General features: G+C 35.7%; 1 protein-coding gene across 30 annotated transcripts in view; it reads right to left on the bottom strand.

The window, feature by feature from the left end:
* The window catches only part of Trpm (transient receptor potential cation channel, subfamily M), a 403,692-nt gene that overhangs the window by 356,966 nt on the left and 24,456 nt on the right, over nucleotides 1–22,270 (bottom strand). For 19 of the 30 annotated variants that reach the window (XR_012408366.1, XM_073992979.1, XM_073992998.1 and 16 more), the window contains exon 2: nucleotides 10,553–11,272. The exons of 7 other annotated variants lie outside the window; for them this stretch is intronic. The gene's annotated coding sequence lies outside the window, so the exon portion shown is untranslated. The remainder of the gene's footprint in view (nucleotides 1–10,552; nucleotides 11,273–22,270) is intronic. 4 more of the 30 variants (XM_073992983.1, XM_073992982.1, XM_073992999.1 and 1 more) reach the window with 1 other exon arrangement.

Here is a 22,270-nt window from a genome sequence, read left to right as displayed (position 1 = left end):
ATACATACATGCAGTATTTGTAAAACACATTAGAGGACATGGCATTAGGCTAATGAATTCCACGAATAAAATAGTTTAAAGTGCACTGAATAAACTTTAAAGTGCAAACTGGTTTTATCATCGAAATGGCAGCAATACCTACTACCTACCCATTATGAATGGGAGGAGGGAGGAAGCTTCTGTCATATCGTTGAGTGCAGCCGGATTTTATTTTAGTACAATAGAATAATATCTCTTTCCGTATTAAAGCTTAACAAAGATTTAAAGATAAGACGATGACAATGCCCTGCACACAAACTCACACACACGACATCATCAATATCCAAACTCCAATCAAATTCAATTTCAAAAGTAATTTAAAAGAATTTCCCCAATAGCAAAAAAATCCAAAGGCTATGTAGAGGCATCGTCGTCATTGCTGTGGGAAAACGATTACGATGAACAAATCAATCGACTAGTATTTTGTGTCGGCCTTTGTCAAATCTTTAACTTTTTACTTAGAGTCCCACCAACTACAAGAAAGTTATTGATAACGCAACAAAGCCCATGAAGGAGGAAAATAAAAATAAAGCGCCAACCATTTAAACCGCAGTTTTGTAGCTTTTCTTTAAAGCAATTCAGCCGTAACATCAAAAATTTTCAAGTGAAATTCTTCCTTGTTTTTTTCTTTGTACCAACATTTTCTTTTAACAAAATTTAGTAAGAAAAGATTGAAAGTTGGACGTGCTGATTATATGATGCCCTACACCATTACAGAAATGTACTCACTTATACTGTCGAACTTCTATATAACGTAATAGATGGGAATGAAGGTTATAGAGATAAGTTCTTAAAAAGGGACAACAATCAAACTTCTCTACAACGTAGCTTTTGGAGACGAAAAAAGAATATGTTACAAAGAGACTATTTTATGTGAAAATGAATATTTTTTTGGTCCCAAAGAAAATCCGTTATAAATAAAAACTCATTACAGGGATTTCCTTATAAAGAAATTTGATTGTAGTTTTTAGTCATTCGAGTCATTCGACACACACATTTGGAATCTCACACAAACAATGTGAAGTAATATTTATTTCTGAATCAAAAACTTGAGAGTCTTATAGCCAGGGCTTCGGAGTCGAGCAATTTTTGGTCAGACTCCGATTCCGACTTCAGTTCAATTTTTTTCACGACTCCGACTCCAAATCCGGATTCGCCTCCGAAAACAAATTCCACCACTCGAATTATATTAAATATTTACTAATCAGTTAGGTTTACCTCGCTGGTATCTACCCAGTGATAATACAAAATCCAAATTATAGTCATTCCACTGTGAAACCTTTAAGAAACGTTACATCGGGAGGTATACGAAACCCGAGACCTATATTGTTAGTTCGGAGGTTTCCCATCTTTTGGGAATCCGGAGTGCAAAGTAAACCCCACTTCAGTATGAACATGTAGCAAAATCCTTCAAAATAAATAAAATCGGACGGTATCGTTATGAGGTTTTTCTACCAAAACGAAGACCTACGAGTGTACATATTTAAAATTTTCTGAAATTTTGCCCAATGAGACCCAAAATACCAATTTTCCGTAATTGCTGTCCGATAACACTGTTAGTAATTTTTTGAGTTATGGAAAATTAACCATACTCTAACACCTCAGCATGATTGAAGATCCAAGAAGAAGACTTTCGCGGTAATGGACCCCAAAAGACTTGAGGCTTTGATGTCAATATTTTGCCTAAACTGTTAAGAACTTTGATTTACTCTTGGAGGCAAAGTTGTAGCTCTTTACCTTCACGGTCAAAATCGCCGTGGTCAAAATTCTTTTATAATTTTTCTGGGGTTTCGGTCTGTAGAAACGGTTCTTAAATGTCAAAATAGCAAAATAAAAAACTCAAGAAAACAAGTAAATACAAAAATTTCTAGAATATCTGAACTTTCTAGGAACGGTTCTTAAAGATCAAAATAGTAAAATACAAAAAATCGGGCCCTACCGTTATATTGTTTTATATTTAATCGTAAACCTATAACTTAAATTTTTTGCAGGAATGTTTTATAGTCATCGTTAAAGGATGACTACATAACAAAAGTAAGGCATTTCTGTTCGATAATGTGGTAAAAATCCTTCAAAATACTGAAAAATCAGTTGGTACCGTTCTATAGGTTTATATCAAAACGTGGACCGATATGACCCATTTTTAATACCAAACATCTTAAGAGTAATGTAAATTTCTGTACCAACAGACAGATGGAAAGATAGACAGACATTTTTAAACTTTATAGGATTTCCAATAATATCTCGAAATGACAAACTTAATATCTTATGGCAGACCACTTCAAAAATAATACAAGTAAAACCAATGTTAAGTTCGGCTAGGCCGAACAGACAATCGGAAATGATGAAAAAACATAGAAATTAATATATCCACGATCCTATAAATGTAGTACCCATAACTTAATCCGATTTGTTAGATATTTTTCCTTTCGGTCATTGTAATTATACCTCCATTATAAATAAATCTATAGACAAATTTACTCCACCAACCTAATAGGGGCATTACATTTAATCGAAAATTCATTTGACCTCTTTTCATCGAATAACCACAGGATTTCTCATAGCATACGAGTAGGTCCTTTCATAGAGAGACAAAAGATCAAGTAGGGTTTCTTCCGGATGATCGCATGCTCTTCTGTTATAAAAAACAGACTTCATCGTTCTCAAAAGTCCTGCAAACTGGCCAAACATCGAAAAACAAATTTTATAAATTTACTCTAAATACTTTTAAATGTTGTTCAAAAGAGTCCGCTGCGTGTATTAATTAAAGAACAATAAATAGTTTTGTCAGTAATTTGGTTTAATAGCCGTTCAATGTGACGATCGTTGGAAATTTGCTCGAAAAGTTTCGTATCTCAATTTTTAGACGCATATAAAACAAATTATATAAAGAGAAAACAGATGCAGGAAACAAAACATATGTTCAGGTGCAAACTATATGTTCTGCTGCATTTTTATCCGTCTATATCCAAAAATAATAGCACTTGGTCTGTTCCAGAAATGCTAGAATCTACTAATTTTTACTATTTTTTCGATAACATAAAGGAAAAATTGTTATCGTAGTAAAAATTCGTAGATTGTCGCAGGTTCTGGAACAGGCAAATTTTTTAAATACTTTTTAAATAGTAATGGAAGGTATATGAAGAAAATGTTCAGTGTCGCCAATAAGCGTGAGTATTTTAATAATTGACGTCAAATGTAGCCGTACATGATATTTTTTTCGTGGTAAATTCTTACAGTAAATTAGGAAAATAGTTGTGAGTTTCGTCGAGTTGAGTTGTCTACCTTATCAACTCTTAAAAACGGAAGTGTTTTTGTACATATATATTATTATGAGATTGCTGCATTTGTTATTTTTTTGGCAACACAGTCCAAGGATTCGATTGTGGTGGTGGACCCCACAGGCTGGCATTTGGATTTTGTCCTGTTAGAACTCCACCAGATTCTTGACCAGGAGCTGAACCAATATATTAGGTAAAATTAAATTAGAGTTTTGATGTATTCTAGAACATATGGTAAAATGTTATGGCAAACAAATTCTTAGAATGTTTAAATCGGATAATGACATTCATAAGGGTTAATTAATATGAAAAACGAAATCGGTGACTCAAAAAACATAAGTACCCAAGGTTAGTTCAAAATCTATTCATATCGTGATTTATGACCAGGTTTTCTTCGGAAAACTGGACACTGTGCAACGTTAAGGAAATCCACTTTTATTGCCGATTCTGAACAGTGCATTAAATGTAGTACGGCACCTCTTATAGAGATGTTATACGCAGCCGAAATACTCAGAAAATGTGGCACGTAATTTGTTAACATTGTCTTGCCGAAGCCACAAACTAATATGTGATTGGAATAGATAGTCACGGTGTGCCGTAACCAAATTAAAATGGAAAGTGCTTACACCTGGGAAGTTTTTGCCGATTCTGAAACTACAATGCTCATAGATGAGAAATCTCAAGAAACAAAAAAAAACCGCCGGAGGGATTTTCAAATAAATCGCGATTTAAGTTCACATTTTAGGTGTCCTTTAGGTTTTCACGATTTTGCTTAGAAACCGCGAGTTCTATGTAAATAAGCCTAAGGGCAATGTTGTAGCTGTGGAAATTTTCCAAAAGATTGGCCTTTATGATATTTTCGTAGGTTTTACCGTTTTTGAGATATAGAAGTTCAAATTGAGACAATGCACTGGCTGTATCGCCTCCTTATAAAACAATATCATGTTCAGTGCGCCATAACTAACTTTTGATGAAAACCGCTTACACTTGGGGAGGATTCGCTGATTCTGAAACAACAATGTTCATAGATAAGAAAAATAAAAAATCAGAAAAAATCGTCAGAGGGATTTGTAAATAAATCGCGATCAAAATTCACAATTTTAGTGTTTTTTTTAGGTTTTCACGATTTTGCTTGGAAACCGCAAGTCGTATCGAAATGAGTCTAAAGAAAATGTTGTAGCTGTTAAAATTCTCTCTACCTTTAGGTTTTGTCGTAGGTTTTACCGTTTTTGAGAGATAGAGGTTCAGTTCGAATTTTTAGGTTTTTATCTTAACCCTTCAAGATTTTGCTTAGAAACAAAATGGGACTAAAGAAAATGTTGAAGCTCTGAAAATTCTCTACAAAATTGGATGATTTATTTTTTCCTAGGTTGTACCATTTTCAAGATATATAAGTTTAATTTGGGAAATTGCAGTAATGCCATTGTTTTATAAGGAGGCGATACAGTCAGTGCATTGTCTCAATTTGAACTTCTATATCTCAAAAACGGTAAAACCAACGAAAATACCATAAAGATAAATCTTCTGGAGAATTCTCACAGCTATAAAATTTTCTTTAGTCCCATTTACATAGGACTCGCGGTTTCCCAGCTAAATCGTGAAAACCTAAACAACCCCTAAAAATGTAAACTTAAATCGCGATTTATTTGAAAATCCCTCCGGCGATTTTTTTGTTTCTTGATATTTCTCATCTATGAGCATTCTAGTTTCAGAATCTGCAAAAACTTCCCAGGTGTAAGCACCTTCCATTTAAAATAAGTTAAGGCGCACCGTGTAGTCATTTATAAAATTCCCAAAAAATATCGATATCGGAAGGTTTATATACTGTCGGTAAGTTTTATACACTTTCGGGTGAATTATATGATGGGGATATAACGTAACCTGGATCGATCCGAAATTGGCTATAATACCAAATATCCACGTTATTAAATACAAAATTATTTCCTCGGAGCGTATGGGCTAAACTTATATCACAACACATTTCAACCACATATGTCTATATGGAAGTTTTGCCTATATTTAGGCCAATGAAAAAAGTAAAAAAAGAAAACTTTCGAGCACATCAATTATTTGCAGTTAGTGCACCCCTATTCATATAAGTTCAGTAATAAGGGACTTACGGCATGTCTTAAGACATCCATATCTCAGGAAGTATTGGCACGATGAAATAATTGGCCTTAAACTGAATTAAACGCAAAAGTATTTACTTAAAAGAATTGAGTCCATCTTCGAACTGAATAATTTTTGGTGTCATTTTTTTCGATAGTTATTGTATTTTTGCGCCCTTGTCTAAGACATGGACCTATCCACGACCAAAAATTATATCATTGTAATTAAAATCCTTAGGCCTACATACGATGAAAATTTCAAAACATTCATCGAACAGGAGTAACTGCATTTATGCACAAATTTTGAACTTTTGAGAGAGAGGGAGGTACCGGCAGGAGTTGTCCGCTATAGTCCATCTTCGAACATGTTTTACTTTTAGAAATATATTACCATGTGTTAAGGTTGGCCCAATGTTAATCACTCGTTCCCACCAGCCTTTTTAGTTGGTCACCCTACATTTTTGGAGCTTTTTGAACATTATGCACAAGGACTACCCTCGGTAAAAATTTCAAAACAATCCTCGAACAGGCTTTAAACTACACGTTTGTGAGGGAGGTGCCCGACGGCAGTGTCCGATACAGACATTCTTGGATTATGCAAAATACCGTTCTAATCGGGTACTCAATGTGTAAGTTGTCATGCTCATTAGCCATTGTAGTTGGTTCCGGCAGAGTTTTAAAAGTTATTGGGACATTACCTCCGGAAGTATGGACTTTCCCAAATCCATACTCAAACTTGATATATATCTAGAAGAAATATTACGATATACGAAGTTGGTAACCAATCGCGAGTTATAGTGCGCACGATTTTAGCGAATAAATTGAAATGGAAGCGTACATGATCTAAGTTTGGACAAATCCATTCTAGAGTTATCGCACTTAACAGCCACGCAGATAAATCTACCCCAAATTGTATGAAACCAATTTCGTCGAAAAATAGTTGGCTACTCATGCCACGATAGTTACTGTATATATCTGGCCCCATCTGTCATTTGCATTCGAAAATTTTACATCTTTCAGCCTGAATGTACTCAGTACTGTTTGACGTACGACCATGTGTTGCGTTTTTCAAAATCGATCATTTTTCACAAGCCATCCTATATAGGGTGCCCAAAACCGAAACTAGTTAACCGGTTATCCGGTTTTGAGTTACAAAAACGAACCCGGTTTTTGCCAAAAAATTAATTTTCGGTTTAAAAATTAGTAATATTTTTTAATATTTCATTACAATTGTATTCTTGAAAGTGGACTAAACTTAACTAACGCAAGGTACGGCAAAGTTAAAAATGTCAGATACCTTTAAATTTGAAAAAGTATTTTGTAGAGTTGTGCCAAAGGAACTATATGGAATTATCTAGTTCACTTCGCAGTTCCAATAGCCCACATTTTTTCTTTCGTTTCACGTTATATTTCATGATGTTACTCATACGTTTTGGAACTAGGACAAGGAACTAGGAACTAGATTACCCAACTCTAGTATTTTGTGTAAAATGTAGAGTTGTGCCAATCTAGTTCAATTGAACGATCTAGTTCATTACGCCGTTCCAATGGTCTACATCGTTTGTATGGAAGAAACTGTGTATATGTAATATGACACGGTAGTTTGTTTTGAACTAGTACAGTGTACTAGGAACTAGATTGCCCAACTCTAGTAAAATGGTACTAAAAAATAACGAAATGGTTATATTTAAATTACCCTTTGCCGCACATATTTAATAAAATATCTATAAACTATTAGCAATTTTGTACCACTTTAACATAACCGGTTTTGAAAAATTTTGAAAACCAGTTTTTGAAAAAATTGAAAATTTTGCTTAACCGAAAACCATTTTGTTTGGAAAACCCGGTTTTTTGGACACCCTAAACCTATAGCACTGTGAAAAACTAGTTTATTGAAGTTAATCGTGGCCGATGCTTGCTCAAAGACGAAGGCGTGAAAATTGTAAAAAACGGCCGTTGTGCCAGAAAACATTGGACCCGTGAACTGATAATCCATGATCATCATGTAACATAACGTGAGATAGATGCATGCTTGGGCATTTCTGGCCGTAAAAATAGGTTTGTTCTCGTTAAGTCCCGCACAATTTGACAACCGCTCAAATAAGGCTCGTGTCGATTAGTGCAAAGAAATTTTGAAAAAATACGATCGCGGTGTTTCAAAATACGTTTATAAGATCGTCACAGGTGACGAATCAACAGCAATCGACCGTGCGGGTCATCGAAGGCGAGCCAAATTCAACGAAAGGTGTTCAGGAAGAAACACTTCGAAGCAAATAGTCGCCTGACATGTGACGACTACATGGCTTGAGCAACGTAGGACGTTTAATTCTGAGTTATGCACAACAATTTGTTTGCCTAAGAAATTCGAAAAACGAACAAGAGAAGACGAATAATTGTGGAACATGACAATGCCAGCTCTCACTCATCAATTCAAACCAGCGCCGTACAACCCTGACTTGGCACCCAATTACTTGGTTTGATGCCCGCACATAAAAAAACGTAGTCAACGGTTTTCGTCGCCAGAAAAGCGTTCAAAAACCATGTTTTGGAGGTGTCTAAATCGGAGTGGAAAAAGTGCTTCAACAATTGGTTTGAGCGCATGAAAACGTGTATAAATAATGCTACAGACTTGTTAAGAAAACAAGAAAACTATTTTTTTATGTTAAATATTCTAGATTTCATTGCTACGCCAGAAAGTTATCGAGCAACTCTCGTATATACAAAGTGCGTAATCGAAATCCAGCCAGCAGACAAACGGACGGTCAGGGCTGAATCGACTTCAAATTTTCTGAAACTGAGTTCGACAATTCATATGTGGAGTCTAACATATCTCTCATTTACCCAAAGAGTGACATAACTCAAAAAATGCGTTTTTGAATTAGCAATTTCTATTTTTCTAAGACTTCTACTTTATCTTTTGTCAAATTTTCATGTTGATATCACTAAAACTCAAAACACCTAATATTCTATGTGTTTGGTATAAATCATGGTGCAAGCAATAATGCCAACTGATGTCTTCATTTGCTGTCAAAACAAAATTTTAATTAAAAATAAATAACAAATATTTCGCTTCCATAAAGAATATTTGTGTACACCATCTTTATTTATTAAATATTTTACCGTTTACTTCTAAATTTTGTGGATATTTCACGCACAACATTTTGACAGCAAATGAAGACTACGGTCTGAATTCGCCCCAATTCGCCTTTTGGATCACCTTGTTAAATTCGCCTTGGCATAAATCAACAAAATAGTTTTTTGAGAATTTCAATCGGCAACTTAAACCGCGTTTTTCTCTAAATGAGATTGGGCGAAATTGGTTTCACAAAATTTGGAGTCGAGTTAGTCCTGTCTGTCCGTCTGTCTGCAGGCTATAGCGCACGATAAACCTCGAACGGATCACCCGATTCGCTCCAAAAATTGCACCTCGTAATATTTTGTCTAAGCTTAGTTTAAGTTCGAAGATGGGTAGTATCGGTCCAGGTAATGTTTTTTCGCCAGAATGGTAGGGGTCTTCTATTGAAGGGAGAAACTGATTTGATATAAACTTTGCACGTCGCAATATTTCGTCCAGACATAGGTCGGGATGGAATATATACTACATCGATCCACTCCTTCAGGTATATATGCCACACAAATTTTCAAAAATTTTCGCAAATGCATAGTTTAGGGCTTTTCGCAGTATATTGTCCCCATGGCCCCTATTACGTTGGTGCAAGTTTTTCGGAAAAAACTCCATACTTCCTGAGGTACTGGAGCATCAGCTAAAATGACTGATGTGCACGATAATTTGACTGAAACTTTGCACAAGTTCAACGTTGTTGTTCAAGTGCAGTTTTCCGAATGTACTCCTTGTGGTCCTGTTTATGTTTTTCGTGGGATAATAGTCTTCCTGAGATAATAGTCCAAACACTTTAATTCTTATGGTGAACAACTGAAAGGACTGGTGGGGTGCGATATCTAACGCAAGAAATGACGCCCATAATAAGATCACATCGAAAATTAACTATGCGTCTGGACCTTCAGGTAGCTCATCCTATGACATGGGTATATTTAAAAAATTGGTTTTTATATTACAAACAAATGAACCAACACTTTGTAACCAATACCACAGTCTGTTGCTGTAGGGTGCAATGAGACTAAAGCATGTCGACGACATTAATTTAAATTAAATTTCTTAAAGTTTTGGCATAAATTATGGCCACCGTAATGTTGTTGCCGGTCTAATTGTTCATCATCATTCGCCAACGTGTAGCCTTCACATCACTGCTGAGCATTCCTTTCATTTGCTTTAACATTGTCGTTCTAAGTTTGGTCCTATGAGACGACATTGTAAGGTTGTCTGCATACATTAAGGTGTGCATGAGTGTACGTGGTAATCGCATACATACATATACAGTTAAATACAAATAAAAAATGTAGTTGAGTTGCTGACAATGCGTGCGTGTGTGTGCCTCAAAACGTGTCAATGTTGAGAAACTTTAACAAATTATTATCCTTAAGTGAACACAATTAAGATCTCAAAGTGTCCATGTAAGTGTCAGCGTTTAGAACTTTCATTCTTTTCTGTTGATATACACATACATACAAACATATGTATGTACGTACACCATATGAATTTGACAGTTTAACATTTTAACAACAAAAGTATGTCGTCTCGACCTGCCCAAAGGTTAAAATATTAAATCTCAAATGCCTTGAAATCTTCAAGATAAATGGAATTTTTGTTTTGCTATATTCGCATTTCTTTAAAAAATGTCGAGTAAAATGCCGATAATTTGTAACAGGGTTAAAATAAATAAGAAATGGCCCAAATAGTTTTGTATGAATTATTGAGGTTTTCGGAATATCAGGGAAGATTAATGGTCTTTCTACTATACAACATAGAGCTATTCTTATTCGATTTTAAATCATGATGGTACGTCATCATGATAGCAATGCAGCATATATAAGAATAAACTTTAACAATTGATCTCATCGAGGGAGGGAGATTGGTTTATCATTTTATATTTATACAGTCCACCCTTGCCCTTATACTAAATTTCTCCTAATAACGACATACAAAGTGCACAATAAAATATGAAAATGAAATTCAACGGCAAAATAGAATAATTCGGTACTCACCACAATAATTAGTTGAACGTTTTCGATGGGCCTTGTTTTTACAAACGAACAGTAAGCCGATAACAATTACAACAAAAATTACAATTATGGTCAACACTTGCAATTAGAATGTGGTTAATTTATGCGTAGAATATTTACTAACAGCAGCAGTCGTCGTCCACAATGAGAATAATAATCTGGTACAGCAGCTAATGATGATAGACTCGTGGTAATGGCCTTTTATTTGATAACTGACAGACTATCTATCATGTCACACAATTGTATTTAATCCTAGTGAGCAATGGTCCATTGAGCAGGGCAATCAGTCGACAAGGTAACAAACAGCAACAACAAAATAAATAAACATTCAAACGATAGCCTTAATGGAGAACCATTAACAAGAATAACAACAATGACCAGTCGTCAGTCAGACAATCGAATAGATGAATTTAATTTGTTTTTACCCACACTCACTCTCACTCACCCACGGACACACACGGAGACGGAGCAATGTTTAATTTCGAATTAATTCACATTTGTTTTATTCGATTCGGAATATTTCTTTTTATGCCATAAAGATCGCAAAATTACAATTTATTTTCTTTTCCTCCTTCTCGTTCGTTGCTAATCTATTTATTGTTTACATGGCCACGGCGGGATCAAATCGAAATTGTTGAGAATTTTTATTTCTATTTTGATATAAATTTTGATTTCAATTCAATTGTTTTTTTTTTCGGAAAACTATATTGGTGAAATGAAAAAAAAGAAAACAAATAGACATTAAATGGAATGGAACACAGAACAGGGTGTTTTTCACAGGAGGCACATTTTGCAATTTTTGTTGTTTTTTTTTTTTTTTTTGAGTTTTTCTTTTGTATTGTTTGTTTTCTCGTTCTCTGTTTTTAGTGTATATTTGTTACTTCATTTATTTTTGTTTCACTTCTTGTGCTCAGCAATAAAAAGATACATATCTACATCGTTTCGTCTTTCCGTAAACAAAACATTTTGAATTGTTGCGATCTGAGAAGATGTTTCAATCTCATTTCAAAGCACAGTGCATTGTCCTAGGACAAAAGAATTATTATCTACGGTCAATTTCCGTCATATTCGAAATATTTCACTTGCAATTTGAAAATTTCGTGTAATTTAAATAATGTCATGTGGAATTTTCTTATTTAATTCTAATTTGACTTTGAGAATTGCAATTGAGAATACAACATGAAAGATTTTACTTGAAATTCAACTAAATATTCAAAAATAAGTTAAATTTCCTTTAATTTCTGTCGTTTTTACAATGAAATATAACCAGTTTGCTCTTTTCTAGGAAAGCGTTTTTCCTTAGTCCCAATTTACATTAGGCGAGTTTACTTGCGGCAATTGTCAGTTTGTAGGTGAGAGAGGGTGCTGAGAGGCAAAGGGTTACCATATGCCTCACCTCTCTGAAATGTAAATTGGGACTTAGGGCGAAATTTTAATTATTTGCTGTAAAATATAATATTTTTAGTATTTGAGTAGACCCTATTATATTTTGAAACCCAAATTTCCAAAAAAAAGTAAATAAAAATATATATGTATATATTTATATATAAATGTGCCTCGCAAAAACCGAATATTTTTGACGTATAGAATACATGGTTTACAATTTTTTCTTTGTTATTCTCGCTTATAATGTTGCCATTGATCCATGTTTTATACATTTTTTATACACAGGACCAACATTTTTTATACCCTACACCACTATGTGGTAAGGGGTATTATGTGTTAGTGCATTTGTATGTAACATACAAAAGGAAGCGAGATAGACCCATAGTTCCTTCTAGGGATATACATAGAATCACTTTCTGAGTCGATTTATGCATGTCCGTCCGTCCGTCCGTCCGTTCGCAACATACAGGTCGCATTTGTTGACCGATTTCGCTGAAAATTGGGGAATACCATTTTTTTAGCCGTCGGAAGATCAAGTTCGAAGATGGGCTATATCGGTCCAAGTTTTGGTATAGCCCCCATATATATTTTCGGCCGATTTCACGTATTTTCTGTAACACACACGCTATATATGTCCGATTTCGATGAAATTTGGAATGTGTGACTGAATTTGGTCTAAAAATAAATGTGCCAAATTATATCGAAATCGGTTCAGATCTGGATATAGCTCCGATTTATATTTTACATATTCACAGTGGTGTAGGGTATCATATAGTCGGCCCCGCCCGACTTTGATCCTTTCCTTACTGGTTTAAGTTTGGTTTTGTTTTTGGTTATTGGGTATGGGCTTCTAAAACACAGAGGTGTTATTATTGGTAAAATTGAAAACCGAATATTTTTGACACTGTAAGTGAAAAAAATGTTTCCGTATACTCGATATTTTGTAAAAATTACCAAAGACATAAATACAACAAGATAAGACATTTTTTTGCTATCATTCTTCAGTGAATGGCTTTTGAATTTAACATAATGTTATATTACGATATGGTGATATAACATTTTTTTCTTTTATACATTTTTACGTATTTAACCGAATTTAACGATCCAATTGACATAGAATTATTCTTGAATAGATCCTTGAATTCATAGATTTCGTTTCTGATACCATTACATGAAATGTTCCTCCTTGGTTGCGATTTTGAATTAACTGCAACCTGTTAAGGGTAATGTTTCTATACAAAGTTTCGTAAACATTTTTTATTGCATGCATTTTGTCTAGTCTTACCCACAGTTTTTGTAAAAATTTTTATTCTTCTCACACGAATTGTCAAATTTTGTAGATCGATTTACTCGCTTTAGCGCAAATGTAGAGCGCTGATTTTTAAATGAGGAATCCTTAATGATATATGGAACGGGTATACGAAAAATTAGATGTGTATGTCATCTGGGGGCTGAGCTATGAATGCCTAAATTATTACGAATATAGACGAACGAACAAAAATAAGTTACAAAAACTGGGGGTTAGTTGTATTTATGTCTTTGTAATTACGCACTGGCAGATGTACTTGTACAAAGCCGATATAACCGGCATACTGGAAATACGATGGATTGGGAAAGGCATCACAACAGCACCTAAAGGTGACGCACTGTATTATAGCTGTCATAATAAGAAGCACAAGCTTCTTTGCGGATTTGTAGTTAATTTAAAACATATAGTATTAAGTTGAACTCTGGTGGATGAAAGACTTGCTACACTTCGGACAAAATCAACATTTTTCGACATCAGTCTTATCTGTACCCATGCCCGCAGCGAAGACGAAGATAAACAGACCAAAGATATAAATATTTTACAAGCGCTTAGAAAAAATATATGACCATTGTCCTGCCCATGAAATTAAAATTATTCTAGGCGATTTTAATGGTAAAATTGGAAAGGAGTATATATTTGACCCAACAGTCGGAAAATTCAGACCCAACAGTGAAACGTCGGACAGTGGCATGAGACTGATAGGCTTCGCAGCGGCAAAAACGTAACAGTTAGCTACACCAGATTTAGCACATCGATATTTATAAGGGCAACTGGCAGCCTGCAACCAAACTAAAAAAATAAAAAAAAACAAGAAATCAAATTGACCTCGTTGTGATAGATGGAAGATATTCTGTCTGTTCCAGAACTGCAAAATTATTATAAAGAAAAAAATGTTATACAATTAAGCCTTAGTAGCTTCTTGCGGGTTCTGGAACAGACATATTGATAGCTTGTGTGATACACGATCATTCCGAGGAGTAATCATCGATGCGGTACGTAACAAATAAAATACTTAACAAATAAACGTAACAAATAAAATATGAGCTTAAGTCGATAGCCTTTGTTGCTAATGCTTTGTAATTATAATTTTATTATAATATGTTATACAGATAGTGTGCAGGTACAGATAGTGGATATAGAAAGAACACTTCTCCAAACTGTTGGTATCCAATACTAGCGAAGACGATGACGAAGATACCACAGATCCAATCCCAGAAGATAGCATTGAGTGTATACCGTCCGGCCAATATGAGGTGCAGACATCAAATAAAAAATAATAATGCACCACGAGCAATAGCTTACCGGTCGAGATGTTCAAAACTGGAAACGACACCCTGATAAGGTGTGTACATCAGCTAGTTAGATCTCGTTCCCGACGATTGGAACCCGGGCATCCTATGCCGTCTTCGTCTAATCGAGGGATTAGTGGAAGACGTGCACTTTTTGAATCCTCAGGACCTCAGCAAAATACGCATTTGAACACGAATTCTTGGATCTAAAGTGGTAGACGCGAACGTCCGACGACCTTGAGATTTGGGCGACAGTTATTGCAAAACCTAAAAATATAAAACAATACTCTCAATGTCCATCCAAGTGGCAAAAAACTGGTATGAGGAAAAGAAAGTGAAAGTGACCAAAGTGAAGAATTGCTTAAGTCCTGAAATCAATCGGGTTGTCTTCGGACATGACATTATACTAATGACAATTTCCCACATTTTCCTGTGTGCTCTAATTATAGCGGCATAAGTCTGTTCCATATTGCATATAAGGTAGTGTCAGTTATATTGCATTATTGCGACTAAAGCCTATGGTCAATGGGCCATACCAATGCGGCTTTAGACCAAGCAAATCTACCATTGACCAGATATTTACCTTGCAGCAAATCCTGGAAATGAGTTGTAGATCGGCACTTCCCATACACTTTTGTTGATTAAAAAGCATCATTCGACAGCCCCTTATGTTCCAAGGTATTGCAAGCCATGTCTGAATTTGGTATCCGCACAAAGCTCATTCGACGACATTAGCTAATACCCGGTCCTCAGTCAAAATAGGAAAGTACCTCTTCGAGCAGTTTATAGGTTTCAGACAAGGAGACAGCTTTTCGTGTGTCTTATTTAACATTCTGCTGAAAAAGGTTATACGAGATGCATATGTTAAAAGAAATGACACAATTTACACCAATAGCCACATGTTACTTGCCCATGCTGACGACACTGACATCATGGGTCGATCTGTAAAAGAAGTAGCCGATACATTTGAAAAGGTCGAAAAAGAAACTGCCAAAGCGGATGTGTCAGTAAAAAGGCCAAGTTGATGTTATCGACGTGCAATGCGTCCACAGAACTCGGACCAACTGTGGAAGTTTTGAGGTAGTTAAACACTTCATCTACATCGGCACTGCCATAAACACAACAAGCAATATCAGTTATGAAATAAGAAGGCCAACATATGCTTCTTCGGCTTAAGTAAGCAGATTAAAAACAAAGTCATATCTCGTCAAGCAAAAATAACACTTTATGCCGGGCATACACTATACTGCCAAACTGCACTGCCAAATGAACCCTTTGTGTACGTGTGCGATTGACTAGTGTGTGGCATCCCTTCAATCCAATTTCAAAAAAATATATATTTTCCTCCAAAAATTCGATTTTGAGTTGAAATTTTCCAATTGTTTAATTTTATCACAAATAGAAGTTGTTGTTTTCAAAAATTATTTGTTTGTCACTTGGAAAATAAACAAAATTCATCCGATTGAAAGGGGTTCATTTTCAAAATCAAAATCATTTTGATTTCTATCCTGCATAAAATATTCACACATACATTGACAAATGTTTCAAAATTTACTAATACTATTACAAATGCTGTCTTGCATGCCCATAGTGTATGGGCCGCATCACAAAGCACTGATACTACCCGTACTAATGTATAGTTCGGACGCCTGGATACTGGCGTACATCAAGTTCCAGGACGGTCCACATCGGATAACACCTTATGGTCTCATCTGCAACGATATAATGCTGTAAGTGGACAAGCCCATGCTTCCTAAGATAATGCTCCAAAAGGTTTAAAACCCCTACGGTGACCAACTAAAATAGCTGATGGGCACGATAACTCTTGAAAGGAGTGTTTGTTTCACTTTCGAGTCGAGCTATTATCACCTAAGAGGTACATTGAAAAATAAGGAGTCTACCGAAGTCCCACAAGTCGATCATTATGCTACGCGTTTCACGGGTGGTTAAGTTCGATCATCAGGCATATTAGATGTTAATTTTAGTGAGTAGTTTTGTCGTGGGAGAAAGGAGACAAGACGGTGTGTACAAACTACAGAGGCATAAATAAGTCTGCTTCCAATCGCATACAATAACATAATCGGGTCATACCAATGCGGTTTTAGACCTGGTAAATCGACAATTGACCAAATCTTCACACTGCGCCAAATACTGAAGAAGACCCACGAAAGACAGATCGACACATACCACCTGTTCGTCGTCTATAAGGCCACCTTCGACAGCCCAATTCGATCAAAGGTGTTCCAAGCCATGTCTGAGTTTGGTATCCCTGCAAAACTTATAAGATTATGCAGGATGACATGGGCTAATACAAGATCAGCTATTAAAGTAGGAAAGAACCTCTCGGAACCTTTTGAAACAAAACGAAGTTTCAGGCAAGACGACAGCATATCGTGTGACCTATTTAACATTATATTGGCAAAGGTCATACGAGAAGCGAATGTATATACCGATAGAGATAAAAATAGCACTATATACAATAAGGATATAATGTTACTGGCCTACGCAGACGATATTTATATAATAGGTCGATCAACTCGATCCGTAACAGCCCCCTTTGCGAAAATTGAAAAAAGAGTCTGCAGTCAACGGCGATAAGACTAAGTGTATGGTATCAACACGCAAGACGTCCAGTAAACTCGGACTCAGAACTACAATTTTGAGATAGTAAATGACTTTACTTACCTCGGCTCCGCCATAAATAAAACGAACAACATCATTTTTGAAATCAAAAGAAGAATAATATTGGCCGACAGATGCTACTTTGGTCTAAGTAAACAGTTTAAAAGCAAAACCACCTCTCGGCAAACAAAACATACACTCTACCAGACACTGATACTACCCGTACTTATGTGTGGATCTGAAGCATGGGTACTTGCGAAAGCAGATGAGGCAGAATTTGGTGTGTTTGAGAGAAAAATTCTTCGAAATATTTATGGACCAATATAGCTTTACCAGCCGGCCGACATCGACATAGTAAAACGTATCGAACTACAACGATTGCGTTGGCTTGGCCATATCAGCAGGATGGATAAAGATCGGTGCGTTTGGAAATCTATTCTCTGTTCGGCTTATGGAACAAGCAGCGTACGTAAAAATACTTTAAATAACATTTCCAATCGTTTCGTTTCGTATTTTCCATAGGAACAATACAAAACGAAACATAACCCACGTTGGCCGAGCTCGCTGTTTAGTTTTGTTTTGATTACATTCGTGAGTGCAAACAAAACGAAAGGCGAAAAGTACTCAACTCCACAAGAGCAGATAGAAAACGGAATAGTACTAAACACATGTGAATAAATCAAAAACGTTTGGTGGTTGATAAAATTCACTGTGGTATGCTGATGCTAACTTATAGGGTTGTTAAAATCACATGTGCGTGTGTCTGAGTGTGTCATTGGCAATACGCACGGGAAACGTTTCCCAAAAATACTTTTTGTTTCGGTGGTGAATGAAACAACTCGGCAAAGCATAGCCGAAGTTACAATTCAGCAATCGTACCGTTTCTATCTTTTTACATCGAAAAGTTTGTGTTTTTGTTTTGGTTGTGAGAATGAAACGATTCAGAGAAGCTGAAAAGTTTGTGGCTTTGTGTGATTGGTACGGAAATCGTTTTGTTTCTTTCCGTTCATTGGGAACAAGACATTCTGTTTAATACAAAAGCCATATAAGCAAGTAAGTTTTGTCGTGGGCAAGTTAGTAAATAATTATTCAACAAACATCCCATAAGGGACAAGGGAGACTTCTCTCATATCAATGAGTGCATCCCGATTCATATTAGATCAATGATATGGGACCTACCGTTTATCGCCGAGTCCGAACGGCGTGTCTAAGACACCACTTTTGTAGAGAAGTTTTACATGGCTGAAATACTCAGTAAATGTCGCCAACATTACTGAGGGGTATTTTGCCACCGTTGAAAAGTGTTTTGATATTGCCTGGCCGGGGAATCGAACCCACGACCTTATGTGTGCAAGGCGGGTGTGCATACCATTTCACATGGCACCCGACCGACCAGTAAACTGAGAAATAATAGGTCATTTCTTAAAAATGTTGTAAGGCAAAAAACCGAGAGTTATGTGTTCAAAGCTCACCGTCGTGTCGCCAAACATTTTTTTCATAATTCATAATTTGGCAGAAAAATCAAATTCGTACTTAAACGATAGGACGCTAATTCCAAACTTCTGTTTTATTAGAATTTGCTTCTCAATAAAAACACTGTACATAAAATAGATTTGAAATACAGCAATTGATTTAGTCATAAAGTAATTATTTGTATTTGTTTTAACTGTAAAGTTTGTTTCTTAAATAAATATTTGTCTTCTTTCTGCTCTCTCTATCTCCTTCATTGTACTCGTAGAGCTGTTCGACATCCTCTCACATTCTATTTATCACACCCACTTATTCCCACATTTGCAGATACTTTTTCCACAAAGAATATTTGTTTTCGAACAACAGAAGCTATGGTACATTTTATTGCATTAACATGTAAAAGATTGTTGAGAATTGGCTGATTAACTTTGAGCTGCTTCCATGGCGGAACAATTAACACATGGTGATTTGCAAAATTCCAATAGTTAAAAATATTTTTAAGGAAATGGGTTAATGTGTCCACTTATAGTATAAACATTGGGAAACTAGCTGTTTTCAAATATGAAAAAATATCAGTATTCTCCATATGCAAACTATTTCAACACAGTCAGTAATTCGTTTGACAAAATGTGAACTAAATACCAAATAAAGCCAAAGATAAATGTAAAATCATTATATCCAAAATCTTATCATACACGTTTTATCAGCTTTGTCGTTGGATATTTCATACAAATCTTCTTATCTCTCTCTTGGGCAATCTATTACAAAACTCTTACAACTTATGTTACCTTAACTGAGATAATATGAAGTGGAATAGCGACAAACATTTTCTGACAAAGCGAAAATGAACAGAACTGATTTCAACGTCTATTTATAATCGCAATAAAAACATATCAAACGCTTGAATTTTCCTTGTTGGGGTCCATGGAAAACGAAAATACCTTTGGTTTCTTAGAGTCATTCCGTTTCCTCACATAGGATCAATATGACTTCTATGAAAGACTTATGTAGAAGAAATTATTGTCTTTTTATTGATGATCGGTAAGATTTACCGCAATATTTCTTCTAGGAATAAGGATATGGGCTGTATATTAAAATTTTAAACCGCTAAATGTTATTAGATCATTATCAAAAATGGAAATATCTCCTTTGTCATACACGCAATCCTTATTTAAAAATTTCGTGTCATTCGGACTACTATCGCGAGCTAGAGAGAAGCTACAAAGTCGGAAAAAAATTATGTTTCTGATCCATCTCACCCCCTAAATAGTAAATAGGAACAGGTCTTAACCGCGGCCTGTAGTTCGATTACAATTTTTAATAAACGGACGGATGGTCAGACCTAAGTTGATTGCTTTATTTTGATGAGATATGAAGATCAGAATACAAAAAGGAACTCTTGGGCGAATACATATTTCGCGATGATACAGGAATTTGGACAAAACAAGTTCATAATACCCTTTCCCCATTGTGGTGGCATACAAATGTTAAAATATGTAAGTCGCAAATGGCAATATAGCGCCTGCAATAATTGAGATAGAACGCTAACTTTTTGCACCCGAGTGTCTTTTTTCCATAGACATAGTCGAGTTCGAAGGTGGGCTATATAGGTATACGTTTTGGTATTTTTTGACCAAACTAGCTGAAATTTGACATTTGAGGCTCTTAAAGGACTAAAATTTGTCAAGATATTTCCACGTTTTGGTATAGCCCCCATATAACGGTACCTTCCGATTTAAGGCATTTTGAGGCTTTTAGCTCCATTTTTTGACCGAATTAGCTGAAATTTTACATTTGAGGTTCCCAATGACGAAAAAATTTCTCCACTAAAAATTTTCAATATAGCGCAACGTTTTGGTATAGCCCCCATATAACGATACCGCCTAATTTCAAGTATTTTAACGTTTTTAGCTATAGACAGAATTGGCTATAATTTGTCATTTAGGGTTCCCAGTAATCAAGAAGCCCCCAAATAACGGTACCGACCGACCGATTAGAGTATTTCATGGTGGAGGGTATAAAAAGTTCGGCCCGGCCGAACTTACCGTTTTTTTACTTGTTATAACTAAAATGAGCCTTTTTGAGCACTATAAACAATGGTTTTAACTAATTAATAGTTATTATATTAATTAAAACTTAACAGTAAATTTAATAATGTTTATATTTTTTGCATGCAAAAAATCTGGGAAGCACAAACATTTTTTGCTTTTTACTTTGGCTTACCAGAAAATTTGTAATTTCGAATAATGCTGCTTTCTATGAATTGTTTCATTCATTTGATTCACTTTGTTGCCGTCGAAGCGGTCAACCACGACGTCCGGTCTATGACAAGTACTTCAACGTCATAGCTGATATTGTATTTATTAGCATAGTGCCCGCTAATTCGTATGCGGAAAAGATATAAAAAAAAACAAGTAAGCAAAGGCTATAGTCGGGACGGGGCCGACCATGTGATACCCTACACCACTACCCTGTGCATAAGCTTTTCACTGGTAAACATTTCTTTTAGGGTATATAATCCGAATACCACCAAACATAATATGCCTCTTTCTCTCTGGGACCTTCATAAGCAACGAACATTTCGTGACCATCCGATCAAAATTACGACTGTAGCGTGATTGCAAAAAATGGAAGAATTGGATGCATTACCGACTATTGTGGTATCTCCCTTGTTTGACCACCTTCGCCAACCTACTTTACACCAATGTAAAAGTAGTTTTTTCTTTATCCATTGACAGGCTTTGCCGTTGGAATACCCTTACTAGAAGCCGATATATTCACAAAGAATAAAACTTTGAATTTGTCTCCACATGAGTTTTTCCCCATTCCGACCCCTAAATATTATCCGACTATCACAAAAATCAATACGCTTCTTCCTCTGTGGGGCCCCCATTTACCCCAAAATTTCTTCCATTGTCGGGCTTTCCTTTTGGAATACTCCTACCAGAAGCGGAGATATTCGCATAAAAAAAAACAACGTTGAGTTTTCTCCATATACGCTTTTTGCTTATTCCGACTCCTTAATATTATCCGACTATCACCAAACTTAATAGGCTTCTCCCTCTGAGGGACACGCATCAACTCCCAAAAATTCGTGACGATCCGATCAAAATTGCGACCTGTAGCGTTATTACCAAAAAGTCGGAAAATGGAATGCATTACCAACTATTGCGACATCTGTGTTATTTGACCACCTACGACAACATACGACATCGTTGTAAAGGTGATATTTTCTACTTTCCTTGCCAGGTTTTGCTTTTGATATACCTCTTAAAGAAACAGAGATATTGGCTTTGAAATAAAACGTTGACATTTCTCCAAATAAGTTTTTGCCCATTCCGACCCCTGAATATTATCCGACTACCATCAAAATCAATAGGCTTCTTTCTCTGTGGGACCCCCAAAATTTCGTGACGATCCGATCAAAATTTCGATCTGTAGCGCGATTTCGAAAAAAATGAAAAATGGGATGTATCGCCGACTATTGCTATATCTCCGTTATTTGGCCACCTACGCCAACCTACTTTGCATTATTTTAAAGGTGGGATAATCTACTGACTATGAAGGCTTTGCTTTTGGAAGTTCCCCATCCAAAGCTGTGATATTCGTCATTATAATTAAAAT

The sequence above is a fragment of the Musca autumnalis genome, unplaced genomic scaffold, assembly GCF_047663935.1.
Source record: "Musca autumnalis isolate F117 unplaced genomic scaffold, ASM4766393v1 scaffold_5, whole genome shotgun sequence".
Classification (NCBI taxonomy): domain Eukaryota; kingdom Metazoa; phylum Arthropoda; class Insecta; order Diptera; family Muscidae; genus Musca; species Musca autumnalis.
The sequence above is the reverse complement of the archived record's forward strand: the minus strand, read 5'-3'. Positions and strand labels throughout refer to the sequence as shown.